Source organism: Ranitomeya imitator, chromosome 7 (assembly GCF_032444005.1).
Source record: "Ranitomeya imitator isolate aRanImi1 chromosome 7, aRanImi1.pri, whole genome shotgun sequence".
NCBI classification, from domain to species: domain Eukaryota; kingdom Metazoa; phylum Chordata; class Amphibia; order Anura; family Dendrobatidae; genus Ranitomeya; species Ranitomeya imitator.
The window spans coordinates 129,854,979-129,877,375 of NC_091288.1; positions in this window are offsets into that span (position 1 = coordinate 129,854,979).

Consider the following 22,397-nt stretch of genomic DNA (forward strand, 5'->3'; position numbering starts at 1 on the left):
GAGGCGGCGCCCTGCGCCAAGGGGGTATGAATGACGGCTGTGCTGCGTCTCATTATGAAGGAAAGTCCCACCTCCGGGACGGTTTCACGGTATGAAGGGACACATTTTATAAGTGTTTAGTTCAGCGTGTGCAAGGAGCATAACGAAAAGAGCCACCTTTTCCTTGTGTGGCATTGGTGCTACACAAGGTGGCTCTTTCAGTTACAAACACCTGGGGGGGTTAAAGGTTCCCTTTCAACTTGCTTCAATTAGACCTCAGCCTACACTCTGCTTCTCCTGGGCTCCCACACCACCAGTTGCTGCTCGGAAGTGCCATCTTCACAGTCAACAATTGCTGCCATGTTATTTGGTTTCAGTAACGTCAGCTGATCCCCAGCTGTGTATCTGGCAGTTTGGCCTGCTACCTCCATGCTCACACTACAAAAGATATTAAACTGCTTTGAGTGTAGGCCTCAGCTTACACTCTGTTTCTCCTGGATTCCCTGGGCTCCAATACCGCCAGTTGCTGCTCGGAAGTGCCGTTTGCACAGAGAAAAACACTCGCTCCTGTGTTAGTGGGGTTCAGTAACGTCAACTGCTCCCCTGCTGTGTATCCTGCAATTGCTCCTGCTATCTCCACACTCACACTACTTCAGATATTAAACTCGCTTCAATTAGGCCTCGGCCTACACCCTGATTGACCCTGGGATTCAACACCGCCAGTTGCTGCTCGGAAGTGCCGTTTGCACAGAGAAAAACACTAGCTCCTGTGTTAGTGGGGTTCAGTAACGTCAGCTGCTCCCCTGCTGTGTGTGCGGCAAGTTCTCCACTCAGTTTCTAGCATTGACCCTGGGCTCCAACACCACCAGTTGCTGCCCGGAAGTGCTGTCTACACAGTCAACAGTTGCTCCTCTGTTTTGGGGTTCAGTAACGCCAGCTGCTCCTCTGCTGTGTGTGCAGCAAGTTCTACCCTCAGTTTCTAGCATTGACCCTGGGCTCCAACACCGCCAGTTGCTGCCCGGAAGTGCTGTCTGCACAGTCAACAGTTGCTCCTCTGTTATTGGGGTTCAGTAACGCCAACTGCTCCCCTGTTGTGTGTGGCAATTTCTCCGGCTCCCTCCACACTAAGACTACAACAGATATTAAACAAGCTCCAATTAGGCCACAGCCTACACTCTGCTTCTAGCATTGACCCTGGGCTCCGACACCGCCAGTTGCTGCTCGGAAGCTGCCGAGTTATTGGGGTTCAGTAAAGTCAGCTGATTCCCAGCTGTGTATCCGGCAATTTCTCTTGCTCCCTCCACACTCACACTACTACAGAAATTAAAGGGAACCTGTTCCCCACCCCCAGGCATTTGTAACTGAAAGAGCCACCTTGTGCAGCACTAATGCTACATTTGGACAAGATGGCTCTTTTCTGTGGAAACTTCCTGAAGAAGAAGCCATGAGCTTCGAAACGCATTGAATAAACCACCCGAACATCTTCTAACTATATCTGGATCCATCATTTATCGCAGCAACGCGGATTGTATCCACATTCATCTATTATAATGGTTCTGAGAGGTCGCATCGCTGACCTGTGGATCTGCAGCAGCTGACAACTACACGCCTTTACTGTGTACCGCCAGGTGAGCAGTTCTCTCATAATTGATTGGAAACAATCCTGGGGATAAGACCCTATTTGCGCTTTTTTTGTCTCCTAGCTTTCTATACTAGTTATTCTCCTTGCACATGCTGAACTAAACACTAAACATGGGCATGCGAAATGCATATCTTCGCCTCTCACTCATCTCCTTCTGCCTTCTTCAGACTATGCCGCGTCACGGCTGTGGCATGCGATTAGAGATCAGCTGATGCCGCATAGTCTGAAGAAGGCAGAAGGAGATGAGTGAGAGGCACTGCGCATGCCCATGAATCCCAGCCCCTCAGTGTGAATAAATCAGAAGACACTGGGGGACGGGATCTCGAGCAGGGCGGCCACACAGGCGCAGACAGCCTGACAACAAATGATGTCAAAAGATAGGCAGCGCTAACTGCGCATGGCCAAAGGATAACATAACAGTCCGGGCTCCGGGACAGATTCAAACAATGCTGAGGAGGTGGCACACGGCACCAAGGGGGTATGAATGATGGCTGTACTGCGTCTCATTACGAAGGAAAGTCCCGCCTCTGGGACGCTTTCACGGTATGAGGGGACACATTTTATAAGTGTTAACTTCAACGTGTGCAAGGAGCATAATTAAAAGAGCCACCTTTTCCTTGTGCAGCATTAGTGCTGCACAAGTGGCTCTTTCAGTTACAAACGCCTGGGGGGGTACAGGTTCCCTTTAATTTCTGTAGTAGTGTGAGTGTGGAGGTAGCAGGAGCAATTGCCGGATACACAGCTGGGGATCAGCTGACGTTACTGAAACCCAATAACATGGCAGCAAGTGTTCACTGTGCAGACGGCACTTCCGAGCAGCAACTGGCTGTGTTGGAGCCCAGAGAATCCAGGAGAAGCAGAGTGTAGGCCGAGGCCTGCACTCGAGGCAGTTCAATATCTGTGGTTGTCTCAGCATGGAGGTAGCAGGACAAATTGCCGGATACACAGCTGGGGATCAGCTAACGTTACTGAAACCCAATAACACGCCAGCAAGTGTTGACTGTGCAGACGGCACTTCTGAGCAGCAACTGGTGGTGTTGGAGCCCAGGGAATCCAGGAGAAACAGAGTGTAGGCTGAGGCCTACACTCGAGGCAGTTTAATATCTGTTGTAGTGTGAGTGTGGACGAAGCAGGAGAAATCGCCGGATACACAGCAGGGGATCAGCTGACGTTATCGAAACCCAATAACACTGGGTCATGTGTTGACTGTGCAGACCGCACTTCTGAGCAGCAACTGGCGGTGTTGGAGCCCAGGGATTATAGTTCAGGTGGAGACACATGAACACAACAGGAGACCTGGATACTGTTGCCAACCAATTATTTAATCTGGAAGAGGAGTGGCAAATTCCTGCGAGATCCAGGCCTTGTTCATTTTCAGAAAAGTAAGCCAGTCAATGTTATCGGAGGATAGTCGCATGCGACGGTCTGTTAGTACACCACCTGTGGCACTAAAGACGCATTGCGATAATACACTAGCAGCAGGGCAAGCCAGCATCTCCAAAGCATACTGGCTAAGCTCTGGCCATGTATCCAGCTTAGAGACCCAAAACTTGAAGAGCCATCTGGGAGTACAGTGAGAGAGCAAGACATGTAGTCTGTCACCATCTGACGGAAACTTTGCCTCCTGCTGACTGGAGCCGTCATTGATGGTGTAGACACTTGTGGCGGGCACAAAAAACTTTGCCACAGTTTGGCCGTACTGGTCTTGCCTTGTGCTGAGGCGCTGCTTCTGCTCCCTCTTTATGCAGAGCTTCCTCCACTGCCTCGAAACACTGAGCTGCTTTGTAAAGCACTAGCATCACTGCTCTCGATTGGACTGGATAAGATGATGGACTGCACCAGTGTGTCTTGGTACTCCCGCATTTTACGCTCCCGGTTCAATGGTGTTATGAGGCTTTGAAAGTTGTCCCGGTAGCGAGGATCAAGGAGGGTGTACACCCAATAATCAGCCGTGTTGAGAATGTGGGCAATGTGGCGGTTGTTTCTCAGGCACTGCAGCATGAAATCAACCATGTGCTGCAGACTGCCAACTGGCCAAGAAATGCTGTTCCCTGCTTGAGGCGTGATCTCTACCTGCTCTGCATCACCCCACCCTCGCTCTACATACTGACTACTGGAGAATTGTGTAACTCCCTCCTCTGGACTGATCTCTTCCTCCTCCATTGACTCCTCCTCATCCTCCTCACAAAGTGTCCCCTGCTTAGGCCTTTGTGAGGAACCACGTTGCGCAGACTGTGCAGAAGCAGATGGCATTTGTGATTCCTCATCCTCCACCTCTTCCACAACCTCATCCCTTAGCGCTTGCAGTGTTCTTTCAAGCAGGCAGATAAGGGGGATAGTCATGCTGACTAGTGCATCATCTGCACTCGTCATCCGCATGGAATCATCGCAGGCACGCAAAACCTGGCAGATGTCCTTCATAGTGGCCCACTCAGTGGTTGTGAAGTTTGAACGGCGCACAGTGCGACTTCTATGCGCCTGATGCAGCTGGTACTCCATTACTGCTGGCTGCTGCTCACACAACCGCTCCAACAAATGTAATGTTGAATTCCACCTGATGGGTAGGTCACATATGATGCGATGTTCCGGAAGGCAGAATCGGCTCTGCAGAGCTTCAAGGCGCGATCTTGCCATGCTGGAATGCCGCAAGTGAGCACACTCTAGGTGGACCTTGTGCAGCAGTGTATAAATATCCGGAAAGTCCCTCAAAAAACTCTGCATGACCAAATTGAGCACATGTGCCAGACATGGGATGTGAGTGAGGTTGCCTAGGCCCAAAGCTGCAACCAGATTTTGGCCATTGTCACACACTACCATGCCTGGATGGAGATTCGCTGGCACAAACCACACGTCGCTCTCCTGCTTGATGGCATTCCAGAGCTCCTGCGCTGTGCGGCTTCAATTCCCCAAATAAATTAATTTTAATACGGCCTGTTGATGTTTGGCCACGGCTGTGCTCATATTGGTCATAACAGGTAAGCGTTCACGGGTCCATGTGGAGGTAGACTGTGACGGCTCCCGAGGCTGATTCAGAGGAACTGGAGTATGAGGAGGAGTCAATGTGTACAGACTGGATTCCTGCAGTCCTTGGAGTTGGCAGAACATGTACAGCACCACTCTTACGATCTGTACCCGGCTCCACAACATTTACCCAATGGGCAGTGAGGGAAAGGTATCGTCCCTGTCCATGGTGACTGGTCCACGCATCGGTGGTGAGGTGGACCTTGCTACTGATGGCGTTTAGTAGCGCATGTTTAATGTTTCCCCCCGCATGCTTTTGCAGGGCAGGGACAGCTTGCCTGCTGAAATAAAAGTGGCTGGGCATATTGTATTGTGGGACTGCCAATGCCATTAAGTTACAGAAGCTGTCAGTCTCCACCAGCCTGAATGACAGCATTTGAAGGGACAGTAGTTTTGCAATGCCAGCATTCAGAGCCTGTGCTCGGGGGTGGTTTGCCGAGAATGGCCACCTTATCTTCCATGCCTGAGCTACCGATGGCTGTAGACTGGGCTGGGAGTGTGAGGATGACTGGGAACGTGGTGCTGTGGGTGGAATTACACTGGGTCTCTGGACAACAGTGCCAGAGATTCTTCCATGGCGATCCTGTGAAGAGGCCGAACCAGCTGTGTGTGAGCTGGAGGAAGAGGCTACAACACAAGCTGAAGAGGTGGTAGGTGCCGCTGTTGGTTGGCCTAGGTCTTCAGTGTGTTTTTGTAACTCCACCACGTACTTGGTCCGCACATGTTTCCACATATTTGTGGTATTGAGGCTACTGACACTTTTCCTTCTTTTGACTTTCTGATGACACAGCTTGCATTTGACAAAGCAAATGTCATCTGCAACTGTGTCAAAAAAGGACCAGGTACTGCAAGTCTTGGGAGGACCCGTTTTGGCTTTTGGAAGAGGCATGCTCCTAATGGGTGCCGAAGTGGAGGCTACAGGTAACGCAGTTTTCCTCCTCCCTCTCCCTCTTTGGGCCGTTCGGGGAATCTCTTCCTCAGAGCTGCTCCCACCACCTTCCTGTACCTCACGCCATGATGGGTCAAGGACCTCATCATCTACACTACCCTCTTCCAACAACTGCTTCTCCTGGGTAGTCTCGGCAGCACAGTACGCACCAGAAAGTGGCACCTGAGTCTCATCATCAGATGCTTACTGAGGTGTGGTGACTGGAGGCACTGGCCCACCCACCTCTTCAGATTCAGAGAGACAAAGCTGCTGGGCATCACTGCATACTGCCTCTTCTTCTATTTCTCGAATGCTGCTTGGCTGGCCCCCTGTTTCCAAGCCAAGAGATTCAGAGAACAGAAGTAGAGATGGCTCCTGTCCTGGGCTATCTGACTGCCTGGGCAATTTGGCAGGTGGTGAAGAGACAGATGGGTGCTCTTCAGAGTTCTGTGCCTGAGAGGATGTGGCATTAATTTAACTTATTGATGCGTTAGCTGCCATTCATCCGACAACGGCTTCAATTTGTTCGTCCCGCAGCAGCGGGGTACGGCGAGCTCCTACAAAGCTGCGCATGAAGGACTGTTCCCTGCTAAAACTGGGGGATGATGAGTCACCGGTGCCCGCAGCAGGCACAGGATCCCCACGTCCTCTCCCTGCTCCACCTCCACCACCGCGTGCCTTACTCCCTGCCTTCTTCATCTTGGTAGACTGATAAAGATAGGCAGAAAAGTACTAAGGGCTTAGTGTGCTTATTCCTGAACAGCTGCTAACAGGTATAAGAAACACTAATTTTATAAAGTGTGGACTAGACTTTAATATGAGCTAATGTGGCCTACACAACTGTAAAGTAGAGTGTTTGGTAAACTTTATTAACTTTTTGTTTTTTCGCAGAACAGACTACAGAGTGAGCTGCACTCATACAGAGACCGTGCAGACAGCCGTGAACGGCGCTGCAAGGCCAAAAAAAGCTCCTCTATGTACTCCTATATAGTGTTTTTCCACAGTCTAGCAGGATATGGATGGAAACCCACTAATAGGATAAATTTGAGAAAATGTGCAACAGGCAGCACTAATTGAAAAAAGGACAATGGAACAGTATGAGTCAGTGACGCACCCTGAGCTGACTACAACCAGCTGTGGCAGCAGAACAGACTACAGAGTGAGCTGCACTCACACAGACACCTTGCAGACAGCTGTGAACAGCGCTGCAAGGCAAAAACAAGGTTCTCACACAGCGGTTGCTAAATTAGCCTGGGTAAAGCACAATGAAGCAAATTGCTATCTCAAAACTGGCCCTCAGTCAGAACACAGCATCCTGTCCCTAAAAGATGCGCCAAATTCATTAAGACACATGTGCCTCCTAATGTGTTTGTTGCACTTTCAATCCCATATGGGCATGTATTTCTTGCAGTGATGTGGAAGATCAACTCCTTTAGAGAAAATAGATAATATCCATCAGGAAATCCGCTCCCAGCCACCAAGTGCAATGACTCCCATCCCTCGCTGCATTTCCCCTGGCTCGCTCTCCACATTCGATCCCATCACAAAAGAAGTCTCCAAGCTTGTCTCTTCTTCTCGTCCGACTACATGTACTGCCGACCCCATTCCCTCTCATCTCCTCCTGTCTCTCTCTCCGGTCGCTACAACTTATCTAACTACAATCTTTAATCTCTCCCTCTCCTCCTTCAAACACTCTATTCATTACTCCATTACTAAAGAAACCCACCCTCGACCCATCCTGCACAAATAACTACAGACCAGTCTCCAATCTCCCCTTCACCTCAACTCTTGGAGCGTCTGATCTACTCCCGCCTTACCTGTTACCTCTCCACTCATTCCCTCCTAGACCCTTCACAGTCTGGTTTCTGCCCCCTACATTCAACACAAACTGCACTCATCAAGGTGACCAACGAGCTTCTGACAGCAAAATGTAACAGTGACCACTCTCTGCTCATTCTTCTTGACCTTTCTGCAGATTTCGACATTGTTGACCACCCTCTCCTACTCTCTAGGCTCCAGTCACTAGGCATTAAAGACACTGCTCTCTCCTGGTTCTCTTCCTATCTTTCTCACCGCTCCTTTAGTGTTCTGTTCTCTGGCTCCATTTCATCTCCTCTTTCTCTCACTGTTGGGGTACCTCAGGGCTCAGTCCTCAGCCTCCTTCTCACTCCCTCTACACGGCCCCAATTGCACAGACCATTAGTAGATTTGGCTTTCAGTACCATCTTTATGCCAATGACACAACTATACACATCATCCCCTGACCATACCCCCGCTGTACTACAGAATGCCAGTGACTGTCTGTCTGCAGTCTCCAACATCATGTTCGCCCTCTATCTGAAACTCAACCTCTCCAAAACTGAACTTCTTCTGCTCCTCACATCTACTAAGTTCCCTAAATCTGACATTTCCCTCTCAGTGGGTGGCATCATAATAACTCCCCGGCAGCAGGCGCGCTGTCTGGGTGTTATGTTGGACTCCGATCTCTCCTTCACATCCCATATACGAGGGGCGATCCAAAAGTAATGATAATCAATACTAAACACAATGAATATAGTCAAAAAATGTTTTTATTTTTTTACATAGTCTCCTAACAACTCTATATATTTAGTCCATCTCTTTTCTAAACTTAGAATTCCCTTCGGAAAAAAATTCTTGATCTTGACACTCAAAAAAATCCCCAACAGCAGTTATCACGTCACTATTGTCATCAAATTTCTTGCCCCGGAGGTGTTCCTTGAGCCGAGGAAAGAGAAAGAAGTCACTGGGGACTAGATCTGGCCAATAGGGGGGGTGTTCCACCAGTTCAAAGCCCGCTTCTTGAATGGTAGCCATGGCAACTGCAGCTTTGTGAGGCGGCGCGTTATCTTGGTGAAACAGCACTCTAGCCCACAGTGTGCCGCGCCTTTTCTCCTTGATAGCCTCCCACAATCTTCTTATTTGTTCTGCGTAGTAGGAGCCCGTAATAGTGGCTCCCTTCTCCAAATAGTCCACCATAATAATTTCTTCAGCGTCCCAAAAAACGGACGCCATAACCTTCCCTGCTGAGCTTGACACTTTGAATTTCTTCGGCGTCGGTTCGTCGGCTCGTTTCCACGTCATCGATTGTTGTTTAGTTTCGGGATCAAAGTGGTGGATCCAGGTCTTGTCCATGGTCAAAAAACGTGGCAAAAAATTTTCCTTGTCTGCTTGGAACTTTTCGAGATTTGCTATTGAAATGTCAACTCGTTTCTTCTTTTGCTCGTCGGTTAACATTTTTGGCACCCAACGCGCGGAGACCTTTCTCATATGCAATTATTTTGCAAGGATTCTTTGAATACTGCCATATGAGATCCCTGTGACCTCAGCTACATGCCTGATAGTCACTCTTCGATCTGCCAATACAACTTCTTCAACTTTTTTCACGTTTTCTTCATTGGGGAAGTGGATGGGCGTCCTTCACAATGTTCAACTTCCGTCGATGTTCTTCCCAGCTTAAATTCCTTGGCCCAGCATGCAACTGTGGAATATGGAGGAGAAGAGTCCCTCAATGTTTCCACCAAGTCGCTGTGTATGTCTTTGGTAGTCATTTTTTTCAAGCAGAGGTATTTGATGACAGCTCTGAGCTCGTTTTTTTCCATTTTGATGTTCACTCCTCGGCAGTTCATATTCAAATGAATGTAGCTCCCGGGAATCGTGGTCTATTTAAGTGATTTTTTTTTCCTGGACTAGTGGGTACCTAAGAGAGAAGAAAACATTTTATTTTAATTTCTGTGTGCAATAGAAATAACCGATTATCATTACTTTTGGATCGCCCCTCGTACAATCTCTTGCCCGCTCGTGCTGCTTACACCTAAAGAACATCTCTAGAATCCGCCCTTTTCTCACCATGGAAACGAAAAAACCCTCACTGTCACTTTGATCCACTCCCGCCTGGACTACTGTGACGCTCTATTAATTGGCCCCACCCTTACTCGACTTCCCCATCTCCAGTTTATCCTTAAAGGGAACCTGTCACCTGAATTTGGCAGGACCGGTTTTCGGTCATATTGGCGGAGTTTTCAGGTGTTTGATTCACCCTTTCCTTACCCGCTGGTTGCATGCTGGCTGCAATATTGGATTAAAGTTCATTCTATGTCCTCCGTAGGACATTGCGCAAGGCAATCTTGCCTTGCGCAGGCATGTACTACAGAGGACATAGAATGAACTTCAATCCAATATTGCAGCCAGCATGCAGCCAGCGGGTAAGGAAAGGGTGAATCAAACACCCGAAAACTCCGCCCATATGACCGAAAACCGGTGCCATACCCCCTTTCATCTCCTCCCTCATTTTGGTTTAACGGCCTAACTGACCGCTGCGCTCTGCAAACGGCTTTCGACTAACCTCTGCACTAATTCGTACCTCCCACTCCCGACTCCAAGACTTCTCCCGTGCTGTGCCAATCCTCTGGAATGCTCTACCCCAAGATATTAGGACCATCCACAATTTGCAAAGTTTTAGGCGCTCCCTCAAAACATTTGCTCAGAGCAGCCTATCATGTTCACTAATCAGTCATTTTATGTTTGTGTGTGTGTGTGTAGCCCATTCACTACTTCCATCTATCCCCCACCCCCTGAAGATGGCTGGACCATCATTGTAAATACATCATTGTAAATATACACCTGTACTTTGCATCTCCCCCACCTCATTGTAGATTGTAAGCTCTCATGAGCCGGGTCTTCTTATTGTGCTTTAATTATTGTATTGTTAACGTTGTTACTTATGACTGTTGTGTTTGAAACTGAAACTGCAAAGCGCTGCGGAATATATTGGTGCTATATAAATAAAGGTTATTATTATTATTATTATGTACCCCCGAAGGTGATTTGTACGTTAATGACCAGGCCAATTTTTACAATTCTGACCACTGTCACTTTATTAGGTATTAACTCCTGAATGCTTCAACAGATCTCAGTGATTCTGAGACTATTTTTTCGGTAACATTTCTTCAGAATTATTTGCGTTTGTGAAAAAACGAAAAATTGGCAAACATTTGGATAATTTTGTAATTTTCTAACTTTGAATTTTCATGCCCTTAAATCACAGAGATATGTCACACAAAATAGTCAATAAGTAACATTTCCCATATGTCTACTTTATTCAGCACAACTTTGGAAACAATTTTTTTTGCTTTTTTTTGTTAGGAAGTGTGGTGAAATATGTGTATATATATTATATATATCTATATGTGTGTAGTGACATCTGACATCTGTCTAGGGTTATATGTGTGACAAGTGATAATGTAGCATCTGTCCTGAAAGCCAGTGGCACCTAGGTGTTAATATGTACTTCCTTGGGAAGAGTAAAGGTACCTTCACACATAACGATTTCATTAACGATATCGTTGCTTTTTGTGACGTAGCAACGATATCGTTAACAAAATCATTATGCGTGACAGCGACCAACGATCAGGCCCCTGCTGGGAGATCGTTGGTCGCTGGGAAATGATCAGGACTTTATTTTGGTCGCTGATCTCCCGCTGACATCGCTGAATCGGCGTGTGTGACGCCGATCCAGCGATGTGTTCACTGGTAACCAGGGTAAATATTGGGTTACTAAGCGCCTGGCCGCGCTTAGTAACCCGATGTTTACCCTGGTTACCATTGTAAAAGTTAAAAAAAACAAACAGTACATACTTACATTCCGGTGTCTGTCACGTCCCCCGGCGTCAGCTTCACTGCAGTGAGTCAGCACCGGCCGGCCGTAAAGCAGAGCACAGCAGTGTTCATAAAGTACGGGAAGAAGCGCAGGCACAGCGCGAAACGGCCGTCGTCCACCTCTGCTCGCACGAGCTTCGGCTCCTTCTCCCCCGGCCATGAATTTTATCTGGAGTTGGTATCAATAAAGAAACTATTTGGAAGACTGGTGAGTGCCTTCGTTTTTCTCTTCTCAAGATTTTTGTGGACAATAGACTGTTGTTTCTGAGGAGCACCCGAAGTCTCATGTCATTGCGGTGTGTGAGAGTGACATCTAGCAACATGTTTTAAACACCTGAATATGGTCTAGAAGAAACCTTAATATTAGGGGCTGTGCCGCTCATTTCTTTTCTCTTTTTGGACACATGTATTTCTGTGTGCATGTATATACATATATATATGCACATACAGGGGTTGGACAAAATAATGGAAACACCTAACATTTTGGCATCATAATCTTCGAACATGTTATAAACATGCAAACCGTGACATACGGTAATGTTTTGTAGTTGATTATTTGTGTTATGTGATATGTGTATGTAAATTAACTGTTTGTTTTGCATAATTGTAAGAACATTGATAAGAACCTGATACCAATGGCAGACCTCTCGGATTTTCAAAAAGGCCAAATTGTTGGTGCTCGTATGGCAGGCGCTAGTGTAACAGAAAGTGCCCGAATGCTTGGCGTGTCAAGAGGTACTGTCTCCAAAGTAATGACTGCGTTTGAAAGAGAAGGAAAAACGTCCGCAGCAAAGCACAGGTCCGGCCGAAAGTCAAAGTTGACTGAGAGAGACCTTCGGATTCTAAAGCGAATTGTGAGAGAGAATCGCAAGACCACGGCTCCCAAAATAACTGCTGAGCTCAATGAACACCTACAGAACCCAGTTTCCAAAACTGTTCGTCGGGAGATGCACAAATCTGCATTCCACGGAAGAGCTGCAATTAGAAAACCACTGCTCTCAATGAGAAATGTTTCCAAGCGTTTAGAGTGGTGTAGAAACCTCCAGAATTGGTCCCTCGAGCAGTGAAGCATGTGATATTCTCAGACGAATCATCGTTTACCCTATTTCCGACCTCCGGCCGAGTGTATGTTTGGAGACAGTCGAAAGAAGCATTCCATCCAGACTGCCTTCTCCCAACCGTAAAACATGGTGGAGGTTCTGTGATGATCTGGGGTGCTATTTCGTGGAGATCCGCCAGGCCAATGATATCCCTTCATGGAAGAATTAACAGCCGAGATTATTTAGGCATTTTGGGCGACCAAGTGCATCCAATGGTTCAAGCTCTGTTCCAGGAGGGGAACGCCATCTTTCAGGATGATAATGCACCAATTCATACAGCTAGAATCGTTAAAGCATGGCACGAGGAACATTCTAATGAAGTTGAGCATCTCATCTGGCCCCCACAATTCCCAGATCTCAACATTATTGAGCATTTATGGTCGATTTCAGAGATTCAAGTTAGATGTCGATTTCCGCTGCCATCGTCGCTCAAAGAACTGGAGGGTGTTTTAACTGCAAAATGGGCTAAAATTCATTTGGAAACAGTTCACACCTTGTATGAATCCATACCTCGGGAAATTGAGGCTGTAATCGCCGCAAAAGGTGGACCTACACCATATTAAACTAATTTTTGTTGATGTTTCCCGGTGTTTCCATTATTTTGTCCAACCCCTGTATTTTCTGGTTTATATGCACATTATATGCATTTTATGAACACGACCTTATTATACTATTTGGGTGATTATATGTTTAAGGTTGATATTTCTCTCAATTCTCTTTGTCTGTGCAATATATTTTTAATTGTCTCTTCTGATGCTCATACCTTTTAGGGGAAATACTATATAATACATAAACATTGTTTTTGGGAATTCCATTGTACCCGCCATATGCAAATATTGATTTTTTTCTTCATGTATGGAATTTAGATGTTATATATCCCTTTGCGAATTACCGTATATACTCGAGTATAAGCTGAGATTTTCAGCCCAAATTATTGGGCTGAAAGTGCCCCTCTCGGCTTATACTCGAGTCAAGGTGGGTGGCAGGGTCGGCGGGTGAGGGGGTGAGGGCGCTGAGGCATACTTACCTAGTCCCAGCGATCCTGACGCTCCCTCTGCCTGTTACAGCTGTCTTCGGTGCTGCAGTTCTTCCCCTCTTCAGCGGTCACGTGGGACCGCTCATTAGAGAAATGAATAGGCGGCTCCACCCCTATGGGAGGTGGAGCCGCCTATTCATTTCTCTAATCAGCGGTGCCAGTGACCGCTGATAGAGAAAGAGGCTGCGGCACCGAAGACAGCTGTGACAGGCAGAGGGAGCGTCAGGATCGCTGGGACTAGGTAAGTATGTAATATTCACCTGTCCGTGTTCCAGCCGCCGGGCGCCGCTCCATCTTCCCGGCGTCTGCGCTCTGACTGTTCAGGTCAGAGGGCGCGATGACGCATATAGTGTGCGCGGCACCCTCTGCCTGATCAATCAGAGCGGAGAGACGCCGGGACGAGACGCCGGGACCGGACGCCGGGAGCTGCAATCAAGAGAGGTGAGTATGTGGTTTTTGTTTTTTTTATTGCAGCAGCAGCAGCGGCAGCACAGATTTATGTGGAGCATCTATGGGACAAAATGAACGGTGCAGAGCACTATATGGGGCACAGCTATGGGACAAAATGAACGGTGCAGAGCACTATATGGGGCACAAATATGGGACAAAATGAACGGTGCAGAGCACTGTATGGGGCACAGCTATGGGGCAAAATGAACGGTGCAGAGCACTATATGGGGCACAGCTATGGGACAAAATGAACGGTGCAGAGCACTATATGAGACACAGCTATGGGGCAATATGAACGGTGCAGAGCACTATATGGGGCACAGCTATGGGGAAATATGAACGGTGCAGAGCACTATATGGCACAGCTATGGGGAAATAATGATCTATTTTTATTTTTGAAATTCACCGGTAAATGCTGCATTTCCACCCTAGGCTTATACTCGAGTCAATAAGTTTTCCCAGTTTTTTGTGGCAAAATTAGGGGGTCGGCTTATACTCCGGTTGGCTTATACTCGAGTATATACGGTACTTGATACGTGCACAATTTTTGTATATTTTACATGTTCTTCTATTGTCATATTAGTTCTAATATATATATATATATATATATATATATATATATATATATATATATATATATATTACACATTCCCTGTCTTGGTGGTTCTGTTTTTTTTCATGGTTGGAGCACGGATTACATCTCTATAGGATATCACTGGTCCAAGTGCTATGCTATTAACATCGCAAAACACGTCTGTGTTATATGCTAATGTGAGAGAGCGCTTACACCTGAGTTCAGGATAAACTTTTTTTGGTTGACATTTATTTAACCCCTTTACCCCCAAGGGTGGTTTGCACGTTAATGACCGGGCAAATTTTTACAATTCTGACCACTGTCCCTTTATGAGGTTATAACTCTGGAACGCTTCAACGGATCCCAGTGAATCTGACATTGTTTTCTCGTGACATATTGTACTTCATGACAATGGTAAAAATTCTTTGATAGTACCTGCGTTTATTTGTGAAAAAAACGGAAATTTGGCGAAAATTATGAAAATTTCGCAATTTTCCAACTTTGAATTTTTATGCAATTAAATCACAGAGATATGTCACACAAAATACTTAATAAGTAACATTTCCCACATGTCTACTTTACATCAGCACAATTTTGGAACCAAAATTTTTTTTTGTTAGGGAGTTATAAGGGTGAAAAGTTGACCAGCAATTTCTCATTTCTACAACACCATTTTTTTTTTTAGGGACCACATCTCATTTGAAGTCATTTTGAGGAGTCTATATGATAGAAAATACCCAAGTGTGACACCATTCTAAAAACTACACCCCTCAAGGTGCTTAAAACCACATTCAAGAAGTTTATTAACCCTTCTGGTGCTTCACAGGAATTTTTTGAATGTTTAAATAAAAATGAACATTTAACTTTTTTTCACAAAAAATTTAATTCAGCTCCAATTTGTTTTATTTTACCAAGGGTAACAGGAGAAAATGGACCGCAATCATTGTTGTACAATTTGTCCTGAGTACGCCAATACCCCACATGTGGGGGTAAACCACTGTTTGGGCGCATGGCACAGCTCGGAAGCGAAGGAGCGCCATTTGACTTTTCAATGCAAAATTGACTGGAATTGAGATGGGACGCCATGTTTCGTTTGGAGAGCCCCTGATGTGCCTAAACATTGAAACCCCCCACAAGTGACACCATTTTGGAAAGTAGACCCCCTAAGGAACTTATCTAGAGGTGTGGTGAGCTCTTTCACCCACCAAGTGCTTCACAGAAGTTTATAATGTAGAACCGTAAAAATAAAAAATCATATTTTTTCACAAAAATTATCTTTTCGCCCCCAATTTTTTATTTTTCCAAGGGTAAGAGAAGAAATTGGACCCCAATAGTTGTTGTACAATTTGTCCTGAGTAAGCTGATATCCCATATGTGGGGGTAAACCACTGTTTGGGCGGATGGGAGAGCTCGGAAGGGAAGGAGCGCCTTTTGACTTTTCAATGCAAAATTGACAGGAATTGAGATGGGATGCCATGTTGCGTTTGGAAAGCCACTGATGTGCCTAAACATTGAAACCCCCCACAAGTGACACCATTTTGGAAAGTAGACCCCCTAAGGAACTTATCTAGAGGTGTGGTGAGCACTTTGACCCACCCAGTGCTTCACAGAAGTTTATAATGCAGAACCGTAAAAATAAAAAAATCATATTTTTTCACAAAAATTATCTTTTCGCCCCCAATTTTTTATTTTTCCAAGGGTAAGAGAAGAAATTGGACCCCAAAAGTTGTTGTACAATTTGTCCTGAGTGCGCTGATACCCCATATGTGGGGGTAAACCACTGTTTGGGCGGATGGGAGAGCTCGGAAAGGAAGGAGCGCCGTTTGACTTTTCAATGCAAAATTGACAGGAATTGAGATGAGACGCCATGTTGCGTTTGCAGAGCCCCTAATGTACCTAAATAGTAGAAACCACTCACAAGTGACACCATTTTGGAAAGTAGACCCCCTAAGGAACTTATCTAGATGTGTGGTGAGCGCTTTGACCCACCAAGGGCTTCACAGAGGTTTATAATGGAGAGCCGTAAAAAATAAAACAAAAATTTTTTCCCACAAAAATTATTTTTTAGCCCCCAGTTTTGTATTTTCCCGAGGGTAACAGGAGAAATTGGACCCAAAAATGTGTTGTCCAATTTGTCCTGAGTGCGCTGATACCCCATATGTGGGGGAAACCACTGTTTGGGTGCATGGGAGGGCTCGGAAGGGAAGGAGTGCCATTTGAATGCAGACTTAGATGGAATGGTCTGCAGGCGTCACATTGCGTTTGCAGAGCCCCTAATGTACCTAAACAGTAGAAACCCCCCACAAGTGACACCATTTTGGAAAGTAGACCCCCTAAGGAACTTATCTAGATGTGTGGTGAGCGCTTTGACCCACCAAGGGCTTCACAGAGGTTTATAATGGAGAGCCGTAAAAATAAAACAAAATTTTTTCCCACAAAAATGATTTTTTAGCCCCCAGTTTTGTATTTTCCCGAGGGTAACAGGAGAAATTGGACCCAAAAATGTGTTGTCCAATTTGTCCTGAGTGCGCTGATACCCCATATGTGGGGGGAAACCACTGTTTGGGCGCATGGGAGGGCTCGGAAGGGAAGGAGTGCCATTTGAATGCAGACTTAGATGGAATGGTCTGCAGGCGTCACATTGCGTTTGCAGAGCCCCTAATGTACCTAAACAGTAGAAACCCCCCACAAGTGACCCCATATTGGAAACTAGACCCCCCCGGGAACTTATCTAGATGTGTTGTGAGAACTTTGAACCCCAAGTGTTTCACTACAGTTTATAACGCAGAGCCGTAAAAATAAAAAATCTTTTTTTTCCCACAAAAATTATTTTTTAGCCCCCAGTTTTGTATTTTCCCAAGGGTAACAGGAGAAATTGGACCCCAACAGTTGTTGTCCTATTTGTCCTGAGTACGCTGATACCCCATATGTTGGGGTAAACCCCTGTTTGGGCACACGGGTGAGCTCGGAAGGAAAGAAGCACTGTTTTACTTTTTCAACGCAGAATTGGCTGGAATTGAGATCGGACGCCATGTCGCTTTTGGAGAGCCCCTGATGTGCCTAAACAGTGGAAACCCCCCAATTATAACTGAAACCCTAATCCAAACACTCCCCTAACCCTAATTCCAACGGTAACTCTAACCACACCTCTAACCCTGACACACCCCTAACCCTAATCCCAACCCTATTCCCAACTGTAAATGTAATCTAAACCCTAACTGTAACTTTAGCCCCAACCCTAACTGTAGCCCTAACCCTAGCCCTAACCCTAGCCCTAACCCTAGCCCCAACCCTAACCCTAGCCCTAGCCCTAACCCTAGCCCTAACCCTAGCCCTAACCCTAGCCCTAACCCTAGCCCTAACCCTAACCCTAGCCCTAACCCTAGCCCTAACCCTAACCCTAACCCTAGCCCTAACCCTAACCCTAGCCCTAACCCTAGCCCTAACCCTAGCCCTAGCCCTAACCCTAGCCCTAACCCTAGCCCTAACCCTAACCCTAGCCCTAACCCTAGCCCTAACCCTAGCCCTAACGGGAAAATGGAAATAAATACATTTTTTTATTTTTCCCTAACTAAGGGGGTGATGAAGGGGGGTTTGATTTACTTTTATAGCGGGTTTTTTAGCGGATTTTTATGATTGGCAGCCGTCACACACTGAAAGACGCTTTTTATTGCAAAAAATATTTTTTGCGTTACCACATTTTGAGAGCTATAATTTTTCCATATTTTGGTCCACACAGTCATGTGAGGTCTTGTTTTTTGCGCGACGAGTTGACGTTTTTATTGGTAACATTTTCGGGCACGTGACATTTTTTGATCGCTTTTTATTCCGATTTTTGTGAGACAGAATGACCAAAAACCAGCTATTCATGAATTTCTTTTGGGGAAAGCGTTTATACCGTTCCGCGTTTGGTAAAATTGATAAAGCAGTTTTATTCTTCGGGTCAGTACGATTACAGCGACATCTCATTTATATCATTTTTTTATGTTTTGGCGCTTTTATACGATAAAAACTATTTTATAGAAAAAATAATTATTTTGGCATCGCTTTATTCTCAGGACTATAACTTTTTCATTTTTTTGCTGATGATGCTGTATGGTGGCTCGTTTTTTGCGGGACAAGATGACGCTTTCAGCGGTACCATGGTTATTTATATCTGTCTTTTTGATCACGTGTTATTCCACTTTTTGTTCGGCGGTATGATAATAAAGCGTCGTTTTTTGCCTCGTTTTTTTTTTTTTTTTCTTACGGTGTTTACTGAAGGGGTTAACTAGTGTGCCAGTTTTATAGGGCGAGTCGATACGGACGCGGCGATACTAAATATGTGTACTTTTATTGTTTTTTTTTTTTTTTATTTAGATGAAGAAATGTATTTATGGGAATATTTTTTTTTTTTTTTCATTATTTAGGAATATTTTTTTTTAATTTTTTTTACACATTTGGAAATTTTTTTTTTTACTTTTTTACTTTGTCCCAGGGGGGGACATCACAGATCAGTGATCTGACAGTTTGCACAGCACTCTGTCAGATCACTGATCTGACATGCAGCAGTGCAGGCTTCACAGTGCCTGCTCTGAGCAGGCTCTGTGAAGCCACCTCCCTCCCTGCAGGACCCGGATCCGCGGCCATCTTGGATCCGGGACCTGGAGCAGGGAGGGAGGGCGGCAAGACCCTCGCAGCAACGCGATTACATCGCGTTGCTGCGGGGGTCTCAGGGAAGCCCGCAGGGAGCCCCCCTCCCTGCGCGGTGCTTCCCTGCACCGCCGGCACATCGCGATCATCTTTGATCGCGGTGTGCCGGGGGTTAATGTGCCGGGGCGGTCCGTGACCGCTCCTGGCACATAGTGCCGGATGTCAGCTGCGATAGGCAGCTGACACCCGGCCGCGATCGGCGCCGCTCCCCCCGTGAGCGCTGCCGATCGCATATGACGTACTATTGCGTCCTTGGGAAGTAGGGCCCACCCCCCATGGACGCAATAGTACGTCTGATGGCAGAAAGGGGTTAAAAGAATTCGGGCCTGGTGTCATCATGGCATTCAATGCTGTTTAATGTCATAACATCTAAAAGTATGTCTAAGTGTGAGATGCTGGTTAAACATATTGGTCATTTATGGATCTTTCTTCTAAAAACTGGCTAAGCATATATCTTTGACCTGGAATGTGTGGGGACTGGGAGACCATATTAAACGTACAGTAATACTAAAATACATCAGGGAAACAGCGCCCTCCATCACGTGTCTGCAGGAGACGCACATGAGTAGAGATAAACTCTCAATGCTTGGGCCTGGCTGAGTAATACTTTTCATTCAGTGAGATCTAGTTATGCAAGAGGAGTTTCGATTCTTAGGCTGCCGTCACACTAGCAGTATTTGGTCAGTATTTTACATCAGTATTTGTAAGCAAAAACCAGGAGTGGAACAATTAGAGGAAAAGTATAAGGCTAGGTTCACATTGCGTTATGTCTTTGCATCTCCCCCACCTCATTGTAGATTGTAAGCTCTCACAAGCAGGGTCGTCTTATTTTGCTTTAATTATTGTATTGCTAACATTGTTACTTATGACTTTTGTGTTTGAAACTGTTAAACTGTAAAGCGCTGCGGAATATGTTGGCACTATATAAATAAAGATTATTATTATTATTATTATTATTAACCCGTTTAACGGACTATGTTACACCGTGGCATAACACGGTGTAACATAGTCCGTTAATGCCGCCATTGCTTGTAATGGCGAACACATCGCTAGCGCACGCCCACATTGGGCATGCGCTAGCGATGTGCCATCATTTGAGTGATGGACCTCAAGCAAGCAGCGTTCGCGGTCCGTTCCTCGCTAGTGCAGATCGGGCATCTACGCTAGCGGGATCGGCAAACACGATCCTTTTGGGACATTGCGTTAGTGCTATGCGCTAAACGGACTGCCATAACGCAATGTGAACCTAGCTTAATAGAAACATATGCACCACTTCTGCATTTATCACCCACTCCTGGTTTTGGCTTACAAATACTGATGTAAAATACTGACCAAATACTGCTAGTGTGACGGCAGCCTTATACACAAAAATACTCAGTCTTATCTTCTCCTCTGTAAGATACAGTTATATGAAAAAGTTTGGGCACCCCTATTAATCTTAAGCTTAATGTTTTATAAAAATTGTTTTTTTTTGCAACAGCTATTTCAGTTTCATATATCTAATAACTGTTGGACACAGTAATGTTTCTGCCTTGAAATGAGGTTTATTGTACTAACAGAAAATGTACAATCTGCATTCAAACAAAATTTGACAGGTGTATATGTATGGGCACTCCGCCAGAAAAGTGACATTAATATTTAGTAGATCCTCCTTTTGCAAAAATAACAGCCTCTAGTCGCTTCCTGTAGCTTTTAATGAGTTCCTGGATCCTAGATGAAGGTATTTTTGACTATTCCTCTTTACAAAACAATTCCAGTTCAGTTAAGTTTGATGGTCGCCGAGCATGGACAGCCCTCTTCACAGATGTTCAATGATATTCAGGTCTGGGGACTGGGATGGTCATTCCAGAGCAGTGTAATTGTTCCTCTGCATGAATGCCTGAGTAGATTTGGAGCGGTGTTTTGGATCATTGTCTTGCTGAAAGATCCATCCCCTGCGTAACTTCAACTTTGTTACTGATTCATGAACATTATTGTCAAGAATCTGCTGATACTGAGAGGAATCCATGTGTCCCTCAACTTTAACAAGATTCCTGGTGCCGGCTTTGGCCACACAGCCCCAAAGCATGATGGAACCTCCACCAAATTTTACTGTGGGTAGCAAGTGTTTTTCTTGGAATGCTGTGCTTTTTGGCCACCATGCATAACGCCTTTTTGTATGACCAAACAACTCAATCTTGGTTTCATCAGTCCACAGGACCTTCTTCCAAAAAGAAATTGGCTTCTCCAAATGTGCTTTTGCATACCTCAGCCGACTCTCTTTGTGGCGTGCTTGCAGAAAAGGCTTCTTTCGCATCACTCTCCCATACAGCTTCTCCTTGTGCAAAGTGCGTTGTATAGTTGACCGATGCACAGTGACACAATCTGCAGCAAGTTGATGCTGCAGCTCTCTGGAGGTGGTCTGAGGATTGTCCTTGACTGATCTCACCATTCTTCTTCTCTGCCTTTCTGATGTTTTTCTTGGCCTGCCACTTCTGGCCTTAACAAGAACTGTACCTGTGTTCTTCCATTTCCTATGTTCCTCACAGTGGAAATTGACAGGTTAAATCTCTGAGACAGCTTTTTGTATCCTTCCCCTGAACAACTATGTTGAATAATCTTTGTTTTCAGATCATTAGACAGTTGTTTTGAGGAGCCCATGATGCCACTCTTCAGAGGAGATTCAAACAGGAGAACAACTTGCAAGTGGCCACTTTAAGTAGCTTTTCTCATGATTGCATACACCTGGCTATGAAGTTCAAAGCTCAATGAGGTCAGAAAACCAAAAAAGTGCTTTAGTAAGTCAGTAAAAAGTATGCAGATTGCACATTTTCTGTTAGTACAATAAACCTCATTTCAAGGCAGAAACATTACTGTGTCCAACAATTATTAGATATATGAAACTGAAATAGCTGTTGCAAAAAAAAACAATTTTTTATAAAACATTAAGCTTAAGATTAATAGGGGTGCCCAAACTTTTTCATATAACTGTAGATGGGGAAGGGAGATGCATCTGCCTCCACTGTAGAATCTTTAGACAGGAATATATACCTCCCCCATACAACGATTCAGTAATGAGGAAGGTTATGTCAGCTGCAAATACTTTACCGATGCTGCCAGTGTCAATCTTAATGTTGGGAGATTTTAATAATGTTATAAATCCAGGGTTGGATAGAATAAGTCAGGGTTCATGCTCTGGGGAGGGTGAGAAATATAATTCGCTCTCAAAATTTGGGTAACTTCTGTCGAAACTCTTGCTTAATGATTTATGGAGGTTGAGACATCCTGATATTTAGCAGTTTTCTTGTTTCTCAAGTTCA